A 12,030-nucleotide genomic window follows, 5' to 3' on the forward strand; every position below is an offset into this window, starting at 1 on the left:
GGTATGCACAAGATATCTTTACTTTTGACTAGTCTTTGTGCTTGGCCTTTTGTGTACTGAATAAGAATTTAAAACCAGTCTCTATTGTTTTCTGTTTTCTGTTTAATCATGTTTTCAAACAAGAGAATGAATGATTTGTACTCTAGAACTTGTCCTTCAAATAGTGGGATATTTCCTTGGGGTAGCGTAGTCAAAAGTTGCTGTTTCATGAGCATCCTGGTTAATTCACTTTGATTCTCCAATACTTTGATCATATGATTGTCCTGCGATGAGCTGGTTGAAGAGGGAATTTCCTTGTGTGTCACAGTGGACCGAGTGGCTTGATCTGAGCTAGCATCTGACTTGGAAATGACAGGGGGAATGGCAGAGGAATAGCTATGAGATGAGTGTTGGGCAGAGGGATAGCTATGTGATGAGTGTTGGGCAGAGGGAAAGCTATGTGATGAGGTATATCGGGCAAAGGGAAATTGAACATTGGCACCTGTCTTAGTCCTGACTGTTGGAGCAGTGCTATCATGAAGATGAAGCGAATAGTCTGGCCTTTTAAAGGGGCGATTGACCGGGTTTTTGGGGTATTTCACACTGTTCCTTAAGGTCTCTGTATAGGGTAGGTAACACAGGTTGAGGTGAAAATGCCCAGGGTGCTGTTCTATGCCCCCTTATACATCCAGTGAAATTTTCCAGGGAAAAAACTCTAGGTTTTCTCCTTTTATGGTATGCTCATGAATATATAGATGAGCTGCGTGCTGATTGGTTGGTTTACAACGAGTGAAGCTGCGGCGCAAAGACGGAACACCGCCTCAACACTCACTGAAACAACGAAGGTGGAGACTTGAAATAAAAAAGTACAAATACATCTATTGTGACTACACAACACTTTTCAACAGATTGACAAGATATCATTTTAAATTATTATGTTAGTTGTTTCCACTTCTGTTGTGGAAGCAAACAGGATCGCCTTAGGTGGGTAACGTTAGCACTACAGCTTAACAAACAAACTATCGTGATTCAACTCACCTACAGTTAGCTCTAACTATCTTGCTGAAAAATAGATCTGGACAAACAAGCATCTTGAATTGTTGATTGACATGATAACATTTGAATGAGACACAGTCAGGAACATGATATAACGTTAGCCCCATTGCCAATAAACTAGGCTAAATCATCTAACATTCTACCTATGCTCTAGCGTCAGCAAGCTAAACTAGTTTACGTGCCTACAGTCTAGATGTTCTCGCTATCTAGCATTCCTTGCAAATCAGGGTTAAAAAAAAGCAGATGAGCTAGAGTCTAGCTAACATTGACTTGACGGGCATGGCTGATGTTTGTCTATACCGTAGCGTAGAAGATCCCTGTGCAGTTCGACCCTCGACACATTAGCACAAAACATTTCACCAAGGACGGGTTTGAAAACCTGTGACAATATAATGCAGGATTTGCTATGAATTTGTTGCTGAAAAGAGGTGTGTTCCGACCTTATGTTCATCACAACCGCAAGCTGTAGTATGATTTTGTCGGTAACAGTTATTAGCAATGCTAATGTATCCTGTATCTAGCACCTGCCTTTCTCCAGTTCTTTCAAATAGATAATCTAGACAGGCGTTAGCAACAGGCTACACTGCTATTCGTTTTCTGGCTATTTTTTGGAAGCTTTCCTTCTAATGCCGACTACAGCTAGAGTAATTTGCTACGTAAGGTATGTTGATGTGTTAAGAAACAGCATTCTACCTATGCTAGATACAGGAGATGTTAGCATTGCTAATAGGCTAACTGTTAGCAACAGAATCATACCTACAGCTTGCGTTTGTGATGAGCATACGGTTGGAGCAGCACCTCTTTTCAGCAACAGCGGCTTAGCAAATCCTTCTTTAAATTGTCCAAGGTTTTCATTCAAACTGTCTTTGGTGAAATGGTTCGAGCAAATTAATAAATGAGTGTCGAACTTCACAGGGATCTTCTCATGGACAAACATCAGCCATGCCCGTCGAGTGTTTGGTTCTGTGGGAAGACTATGACTGTCAGCATTCCCTGTACAGCCTGGACGACCGTGGTCCATTTTCAATATCCTTAGAAAAACTTGGAAAACGTTCTTCTTTCAATTCCCGTGGAAGTAGGCTACACAGAGCAGCACGCAGATAAACTAGTGCCAGATCTACGCGACTTCCATTCAGCCTATGTTCCTGGGCCAGAAGACTGGTGGGCTGGTCTGTAGGTAAATGTTGGGGCGTGACAAAGAGTAAAAAAGGTGGAGCCCCGTTGGGACGTCACAGCGGGGAATGTTTTTTAAAGCTATTGTTTCACAACAGCTGTTACAAATTGTGAGATTTATATAGGAAAGAGGCGTCAATGGACTTTGAGGTTCACTGTATGTCTATTTTACACACCAAACTGTAATTTTTCAACTATGACAAGGTAAAATCGGTTTTGAAATCTATCGCCCCTTTAACAGAAGGCACATGGCTAGATACAGCAGTGTAAGATTGCATGGGGTTAGACATTAATTTCAGCTTCTTTTAGATAGTTGATTTTTACAGTAGCTGCTTCAATTTCTGCATCCAAATCCAATGTCTCCTTTTTTCTTAACATTTCTTCCTGTGCTTCTATTCCATGTTTCTCCTTTAATTTCAAAGCTCTGGCAAGTAAAACTAATCGTTCTGCTTCTGCATTGATACGCAATGATGGAAGACGCTCTAGACGCTTTAGATCAGTAGTTTTCAAACTTTTTTTCGGCGACCCACATTTTCAAAAAGACAAACCAACGTGACCCAAATTATATAAAAAAGGGGTGTTTGCAAATATACAATTTCCCTATCGTTATTATTTATTTTTTCAAGTTTTAACAGAATAATTAGTTCTAATTGTAATTATTAATTGTAACCACAGATGCCCTGCTAATGCATACACAGTCTGTGTTTGATGTGATGTTAGTTCGGACAGAAAGATAGGTACTTCCACAGTTAATGCGAGCGCGCGCGAGCAAAGATGGGGGGCCTTTATTTGAACGCAAAATAGTATTTTGAGCTTTATGTAAAATAAACATAGCCGTTTTTCATTGGTAAAACCTTGTCTAGTGAAGGTGATGTCTTTTTGACAAAAATGTTCAGCCCCACGCTTACATTTTTTAGCCTAGTTTCCCATCGTTGTTCTTCTCCCGGTGCTCCCGATGGCCAGTCCGCTACTGCGGGGCTGGGCCCCGCTGGTGGATTTTCAAGTCATATAATTTTAAATTCTCATGCTGTCAGTGGTTGCTGCAGCACCCCTAGTTCCCGCGGCCATGCATATGTATGTATTTATTTAAACAAGTTTGAAGCTCATGATTCGTACCCGATGTTTCTGGTTGGACTTGGACCTCTGTTGACGTGTCTGGCTCTGGCACACGCGTTCTTTTAGTACCTTTCTGAAGCCAGGCTAACATAACAACTTAAAAACTCTGAAACTCTAACACTTTTTAAGTTTCTAGGTTTTCAGCAGTGAAAAATCAGTTACGCACTTACGCAGGCATCAGACAGCTTTTTCTAACTAGCGTCCGTGGAGAAGTGAACTTCTGATAGGGTGGGCCGACTGCTTGCCTTTATGTGATTTGTCAAGATCTGAGGTAAGTCACGTAGTGATAGAGTCATTGCCAATCTCTCTGACGCTGACGCTTTCTCTGTCAGTGGTAGAGTACTGGTCCGGCAATGTCAACAAAAATGTTATCACGTTATGATCGCAGTCCTTACTTTCCTTTATGTGAGCACTTTATAGCAACTCGTTCGATCAAAATATTATGTTAAATCACGTCAAAAACAGTGTTTGTGTAGTCTAGTAGCTCCCAGCTCTACGCCGCGGACACTGCGAGCGACAGTCACGTGACTTGAAGCACTGCGGCTGGAGTAAAGCGTTCTATGGGGAGAAGGAGTGTAGCAAGATGGAGAAGCAGTTACGCAGGAGTGCTGAAAGAAAATTTAAAAGAAAAAAGGAATTTAGGTTAGTCCACAATTTGTCGACAGGCCTTGTTGAGCCTTGTTGCACAGGGCACAGAAAATTGTTAATCCGGCCCTGCTCGTCGTCAATTTTGCGTGATTCTTCATCCAAGCACTGATGAACGTAAATTGAATTTTAAGTTGTAAACTCTTCCAAGATCTCATAAAACTTTACCATGTTTCCTTTCACTTCATCAAGGGATTCTTCATCAATCACCAAATCGTTCACAATATTAATTCTCCTTGTTACATGAGACATTATTCATGATCTAGTTGCGCGCAAACGCACAGCCTGCTCACCCATTGCTGGAGCAGTCACTTCGGCCTCTTCGCTAGACATCGCTCTCAAAAAATTAACTTCCAGAACAAAGAAAAAACATTTATCTTCTCTCTCTTAATTCCAACATTGTTTGTCACGAAAATCCATCCAAATAACGGTCTCTTCAAGCACATACCTCCCTTGAAGCTTTTCTTTTTCTTTGGAGTTCACCATGCGTAAAGGCCAATTTATACTTCTGCGTTTTTATGGGCACGCACACAGGGAACCACAGGGAACTCCGTCAAGGAACTCCCTCTCCGTGCCCTCTCCAAACCCCTCTGAGAGCTGTACGTGCACCTCCTGATTTTCCTGACTATCCGTCCGTCAGTCCGTCATTTTACGGATACCCCTTGGCTGTGATTGGCCCTTATTAAGAACCGCTTGCGCCAGGGGCGGGGTTGCCGTGACCAACAAGAGAACAGAATCAGAGCCTGTTGAAGTTATATATATGTATTAGCTATATTAGACATTCTCTTGCAGAATCCTTTGACCGCCATTGTTGTAAGTTTTTACAATTAATATTTCAGCTCAACAGTACATGTAAATCGGCATCTGAATCAAAATGTAACAAGAAATGGGCAGTGTAGTTGCTGAAAATGTGCTTATACCATGTTCTGGGTGAATACTCGATTCTGATTGTCCATTATCGGGTGATAACGGACACCTACTGCGTCATTGCAGCAAAACTGTCTTTTCACCATTCTAAATTATTCAGCTGGCAACATAGTATCATGAGCTTGTGTCTAAAACGAGTAACCATAGCAACAATTTCCGTTTACAAGCCTTCGTTTACAATGTATTGGCAATTAGCTACTCTACTAACATATCGACTCGACTAAAACTCTGGCCTACATTACAAAAATTCGTGACTTCAACATTTCGTTAAATTTATTTGGAGAATATGAAAACTTTGATAACTGGGAAAGAGAAAATGAAGAGAAACAGAAGAAACGGCACAAGGAGATAACACCGGGAGAATTAAATCAGATAGAAGAAGACAATGACAAAGATGAACACAAACAAAACAACGAAATGGGCAATTAATACACTAAGGGACTTCCTTTCACAAAAACAAATGAACACCAACTTTGAAAAATAGACCGCCGACTTGCTGAATGAGACCCTGCGGGGATTTTACGCCTCTGTCCAGTCCATCAAGGCCAAGGGAGGGGGGGAGTACAGCGTTGCCAGCCTAAGGTGTTTAAGGGCAGGTATTAACCGTCATATAACTGCTTTCAATATCATGACTGATACAAGATTCAAGAGCAGTAATGCGGTGTTTCAATCTATAGTTAAGAGTTACAGGAAAAGAGGTAAAGATACAAGCTTCCACCATCCCCGCATTTCTGAGTCCGACCTTGAGAAGATGAAAAATTCCCCAGCACTGTCTCCCGATACACCCCGTGGCTTGGTCCAAAAAGTATGGTTTGATGTGCAACTATGTTTGGCTCGGCGTGGCAGGGGGGGAAACCGGGAGCTGTCAGGGGCATCTTTCATCGTCCAGAGAGACGAGGATGGGGTCGAATATGTCAGCCTGGCCTGCAATCCTGAAAAAAAAAACACAAAGACCCGAATGACCCAGACAAAGAAAACCTGAGAGGTTTTATGTTTGCCAGGCCCGGAGATCCGTAAAAGGTTTTGAAGCATACATTGGCAAGTGTCCATCTGATGCCAAATTGTTCTACCTCCACCCAAAACGTGGCATGATGACCTTCGAAATATGGTACAGCCGGGAGCCAATGGGTGTCCACTATCTAGGCAACATGCAGAAAAAGATCAGCGAAGAGGTTATTTCCTTACTCTTAACCTAGCTTATAATGTCTGTCGCATGTAATAAAGACATGGCAGTCAAATGTTATGATTTTCTCCCTCCATCCCCAAAATAAAGGTTGATAGGTTAAATATCCTTATCCCTCTACCTTTCAGGTGGGTCTTTCAAGGGTCTACACAAACCACAGCCTTCGCAGCACCACTGTAGGTCGGCTCCCGGATGCTGGCCTGGAGAGCCGCCAGATGATGTCGGTGACAGGCCACCGATGCGAGAGCAGCCTGCGGGCTTACTGATCTCCGTCGGTGCGGGAGAGAAGAGATTGGGGCCACAACTTGTCTTCCAATACGCCGAAGAGCAGTACCCATCATGGCCAGCCCCCTAAACAGCCTCCTTCCAAGGCCCATTTACCTGAATTGCGTATATCGTTATCAAATTTCACAATAAATGATAACGTCGAATTCAATTTTAAATAAAATAAATCGGCCTGTTGCTAGCAAAATGGTTTACCTGCTGTGCACCATGCTGATCTGGTGCAAAATGTCCGTTCTTGTTCTTTGTTTCTATTTATAACCGATGATTTCCATTGGCCCATCTTTGAAGCGCAATTATTGTATAATTAACATGTTTCTTTGCAAACATACTTATGAAAACGACCCGACAGCTACATTGTTGCAATACAAGCCTACATCTAGTCTAGCAAGTCTAGTCAAGCATTGGCATAAACTTTTGGCGGACATAACATTAGAAATTAATGAAAAAGCTTCAAGGAGTAGGTTACACCGCCCCCTACTGATACTTTGTCACAGCGATCCTCTTTGTTCGTGAAAATATTGATATTGATTTGGGAACAATGACACGGCTGGATAGCTGGCTAGTCTTGATGTTAAACATATTGTCAAATTATATTTACTGTTAGAAGATAATGTCAGCTTTGACGCGATCATCTCACATCAATTTGCTATTCAACTCGCTACAGGCTGCGGTCGGCGACAGTGGCCAAGACTATGGCCAGTAGAGGCTAGGCTACTTTGTTCGTGAAAATCTTGATATAGATTTTGGGACAGTGACGTGCAGGGCTGGACAATAACGATGGCCCAGGGCCAGAAAAAAGTAACGTCGGGACAGATAAACTAGCAACTAACTGGCCCGATCGGGCCACTGCAAATTGTTGATTGAAAAAAAAAATGCATTGTAAAATAGGGATGGGCGTGGTTAATCGAACATCCGGATATCCTAAAGTAAATTCGTATTCAAATACTTTTTTCGTAGTTTAATAAAAAAAAAAAATTCTATGAAAAACCGTCGCTTCTAATAGTTGTCACGTTAGAAATGATGAAAACCATAAAAAAAGTTAGGCTACGCCTGCGTTCTGCTGCGAGTCTCCTTTCATTTCATTTGGCGCTACAAGAAGCATAGTGTCCTGGCTAAGCAGTACCTCGCAGCAACCTCAGTTCCTACAGTCTTTTCTATGCCGGCCTGCTCGTAAATCGACTCCGTACTCGCCTCTCCCCTGAGCATGTTTACATGCTCATTTTCCTGAAAAAAAATGCGTATGGCTAATGCAGTTGTGGCTTATTTATTTTCTTACCAGTAGCCATGTGGAGCTAGCGTAATCGGCTGTTTATGTTTGCAGGGCTCTCAAGTGTCACGCATTGAGAGTGACAGTCACTCATTTCGGTCTTTAGTCACGCCCTCCCGCCACACATTGTATTTCTCACGCCCCCCAAAACATTTATAATATATTTAATATGCCGCAGCACCCAACCAAAATTCCTCTGGCCGCCCCACTCTCACTATGGAACCGGCAGTCAAGCGCGTCTCCCCTGGAGTTCTTAGTTGAGCCTGCCACGTATCAGCCAATCCAAAAAAAGAGTCTATACAATAGCCAATCGGAAAATAGCACCATTGTATCTGGGTAAGATTTAATGCAACAACCAATGGAAATAAGCATATCCTGTCATTTTTCGGGATTCTGCTACGTCTTCCGAAAGTTTTGTTCACCTACAAAGCAAACCGCTGGAGCTCGAGCATCACTTTGAGCACAGTCATGATCTCCTGTTTTGATGTTACAACAAATTCACAACTTGTTTGACACAAACAATGGCCGGGTTTCCCAGATTTGTTAAGAAGCTCTTAACGCTCAGAGCTTCTTTGGAGCGTTCTAAGAACGCTCTAGAACGCTCTTAGAACGTTCTTAAGAAGCTCTGAGCGTTAAGAGCTTCTTAACGAATCTGGGAAACCCGGACAACTTGACTGCTGTTAAAAAATGTTTCCCAGATAATTAGCATCAGTTTTTCAGCCTGTTCACTGACAACACCTGCTCAGAACAAGTAGTTCATAGATGTAGCCGGTGTGTATCGGTGAAACTCACTCGTCAGGTAAGTAATAGGCCACACGCAGCAACGGTTATCTAGCTTTTCGTTGGCGTTGTTGGTAGTGGCGGCGCTTGGGATGTAAGAGGTGGCAGGATCGAACCCAGTGCGGGATGTAAATAGGCCCAATTCCTTTGACTTTAAAAATAATGTCATATTTTATTATTATATCCTGGCCATGGATGCATTAATCATTGCTGCCTTTCAAATATGTCAGGTAAAAAGCAAATAATTCATTAATTTTAACCTCCTGACGGGGGGGGGGGGGGGGGGGGGGGGAATGTCACTCTTGCCTGTCTTCAAAACTTGAGAGCCCTGTGTTTGCATTGTGTGGTGGCGCACCGTATCCTATAGGATTCCGGTTCCAAGTTAATATCCAAGTTAATATGCAATATTTCTCCATGTGTGTCTTTTGTTTTTATCGAGGATAGCCTACTCGATGTGTTTCATTTTGTCCAATGTAGCCTACTTTTTATTTCAAATAATAATAGGCTAATCGCTTTTCTGCCAAATTAAGAGCCTGCGTCTGAAGACGCAGTGTTTTTTAAAGTTCATTGTCTTTTTGTCATGTTAAGAAAATTGATCTTTCATTTGTTTTCTTTATTCAACCCTTATTTAATCTAATAGTTTAACAGTCCCAATTATTGCCAGAATGTGTGGTGGTTCATGTGTTTACTGTTTGCTTTGCGTCACGTCAGGCTAATTACATAACGGAACCATTAACAAAAATAGATTATCCGGATATTCGAAAATAATTTTGGATACTATTCGAATAGTGAAATCAGTTCAAATCTCCATCCCTATTGTAAAAGTTAACATCCTTCATATGTTTTGCTATCTGCTAAATGCACAAATAATTTGCACAGTTGGCAAATCAAGAGTTGAGAAGTGAGTGACGAGACATCATATTGTAATTCTCTAATCTCAATACATTTTTTTACAACTGGCGCGAGACAAAGTGAAGATGGCAGCAAAGTAGAGCTACGAGCTCAAACGGAAGCAACTTTTTTTATGGAACGAAGATGCACTGTGTCGTCTGTCGTATGTTCCCGTCTTAAGCGGACAAAAGTAGATCTTTTTTACACAGGCACCGACAATTTTACGAAAACAATCCCTGACCAGCCATGCTAGCAGACAACACCTGGTTTGCGTGACAGCTACACGGATGGTTGACAATTTCCAGGCCGTTGACCACGCTGGTCAGGAATTTAAATGTAGATGCCCATCGTGTTATTGGACGACTTATAACAACGGCATATCACGTAATCAAGACTGGCCAGCCGTTCGTCCCGTTCCCTCAGGCTAATGAACTGCAGCAGAAGAATGGTGTCGAATTGGGTACTTCATACAGAAATGCTGTGGAAGCTTTTATTTATTAGCATTGACAGACCAGAGGTTTCAGTTTCTGTCAGACAGAGTTATGCAGAGATGGCTGTCAGCAGGGAAGAGAGCACATCATGTTTGAGGTTAAAAGTCAATTGTTTTGCTGACTATTACCTTTTTATTTCTTATCACTAGAAATGTGATTTCATTGTTGTTATTTATATCCAGGATGTGTTTAATAAATGGTTAAACATGTTAACAGAATAACTTTGTAACAATGATAAATGACCAAAATGTAAACAAATTTACAAATGAGCCGTTTCATCAATAAAATAAGTGCGGGACGATGCCCTTCGCGGTGTCCAATATCACCTGATAATGGACTCCGGAAGCCTCCGCTGCGCCCCGGACGGTTCACGCCTCCGCATCATCCATTATCAGGTGATATTGGACACCTCGTCGGGCATTATCCCTTACATATTTTATTGATGAAACGGCTCATTTGTAAATTTGCTCAGACTTTTCGATAACCTAGCTAGCATCGCAGTGCAGCACCATCTACTGTTCTGGCGGTGAATTGCTTTCAGCACGCAGAGCCGTCGGAGTAATATAATTCAACCAATCCGTCCGACTCCGTGCGTGCGTCTGTCCGTAACGGAGTCGGAGAAGTATAAATCGGCCTTTAGGCCGACTATCCTTTGTCCAGCTTGTGTGAATATCTTTGGGCAAAATCCAAGCAACGTCATTGAAGAATTGTAGTGGCAAAAACACTTTAAACCCCTAGATCCTATTCCTATGTCCTAGTTGATTTTACCACCATGGAAAAAGCAGGAGAAGCAATGTCAAGACTCGCAGGTCTGTCCAGTAATCCAATGCAAAGGGAGTTTGACCATCCAATGTTGCCGGTTCTATTGTAGAGGAATTATGTTACAAAAATAAGGATGCAATTGCAGTTTTAAAGTCCAAATAATTAAAGTTCATAAACAAAGGCTGCAACAAGTGGATCAGGCCCAAATGGAGCGTGGTCAAGAACGGCGTTTGCTATAGGCCAGGGGTGTCCAATCCTGGTCCTCTAGGGCCATTGTCCTGCATGTTTTAGATGTTTCCCTGCTCCAGCACACCTGATTCAAATGAATTGTCATTACCCGGCTTCCACAGAGCTTGATAACAACCCATTAATTTGAAAGGGCGCCATGAAGAGGGGGGGCGCCAAATACCGAAGTGCGTCCATTAATTAACCGTCCCGCACCACCAGCAGGGGGCGCCGAGGCTAGGTGGGGGGGCGTCTCTCCGATTTGCGCTCCCGTGGGGTGGGGGTGCTGTTGAAACATTTTGCCTAGGGTGGCGAAGGTACTCGCACTGGCCCTGAGCGTGGTTCACAGCCTCAGCACTGAGGTCAATGCCGGTATTTGCGCCCGCCTCCTCCCAGTCATGAGCGTCTGGCAGCCCTTTCAAGGGTGGCACTTTCACCACCTATAGAGGGCGCACACTAACAGTTCCACAAAAAGGGGAAAAATCAATAAGTCATTCAAAATAGAAAAAACTTAAATGCGGCTCCTACATATACCTTTATTCGTCCCACAATGGGGAAGTTCGGGTATTGCAGCAGAAAAGGGGACAGAAGCATACATACAATTTACAAAGTAAATACAAGATATAATAAGATAACACCAGTTTCACATGGAGACCAAATATAAATAAACAAATATAAATCTTGCACATTAGTTTGCACTTTGTGTGTCCATGAGTTATTTAGAGTGGTTGAGTCCTGTGTGTTTGTGTGTGTAGAGTAGTGCTATGCAGTGTCCTGCATAGGGTGGGATTCATTGTCCATCATTGATGATAGCTTTGCTACCATCCTCCTCTCTCCCACCACCTGCACTGTGTCCAAGGGGCATCCTAGGACAGTGCTGGCCTTGTTGGTCAGTCTGTCTAGTCTCTTCCTGTCAGCTGTAGACATACTGCTGCTCCAGCAGACCACTCCATGGTGGCTGATGCTACCACCGTGTCAAAGAAGGTCCTGAGGAGCGCCCCCTGCACTCCAAACGACCCGAGTCTCCTGAGCAGGTACAGTCTGCTCTGGCCCTTCTTGTACAGTCCCATGGTGTTGTCATGTTGTCAGTCCAGTCCAGTTTATTGTTCAGGTGAACACCCAGGTACTCCACTCTCTCAATGTCCTTTCCCTGGGGGGGGGTGCCTGCGGAAGTCCACCACCAGCTCCTTGGTTTTCCCTGCGTTGATCTGGAGGTGGTTCCACTGGCACCAGTCCACAAAGTCCAGAGT

The 12,030-nt window shown here is 43.0% G+C and overlaps 1 long non-coding RNA gene across 1 annotated transcript; it reads right to left on the reverse strand.

Moving 5' to 3' along the window:
• Nucleotides 1-5,151: 5,151 nt before the first annotated feature.
• Nucleotides 5,152-6,533, reverse strand: LOC124466074. Its single transcript, XR_006955872.1, has 2 exons — nt 6,201-6,533; nt 5,152-6,035 (listed from the first exon to the last, which is right to left on the reverse strand). It is a non-coding gene; the product is annotated as an uncharacterized LOC124466074 (long non-coding RNA).
• Between the last annotated feature and the right edge of the window lie 5,497 nt (nt 6,534-12,030).

This window comes from Hypomesus transpacificus, unplaced genomic scaffold (assembly GCF_021917145.1).
Source record: "Hypomesus transpacificus isolate Combined female unplaced genomic scaffold, fHypTra1 scaffold_62, whole genome shotgun sequence".
Lineage (NCBI taxonomy): Eukaryota > Metazoa > Chordata > Actinopteri > Osmeriformes > Osmeridae > Hypomesus > Hypomesus transpacificus.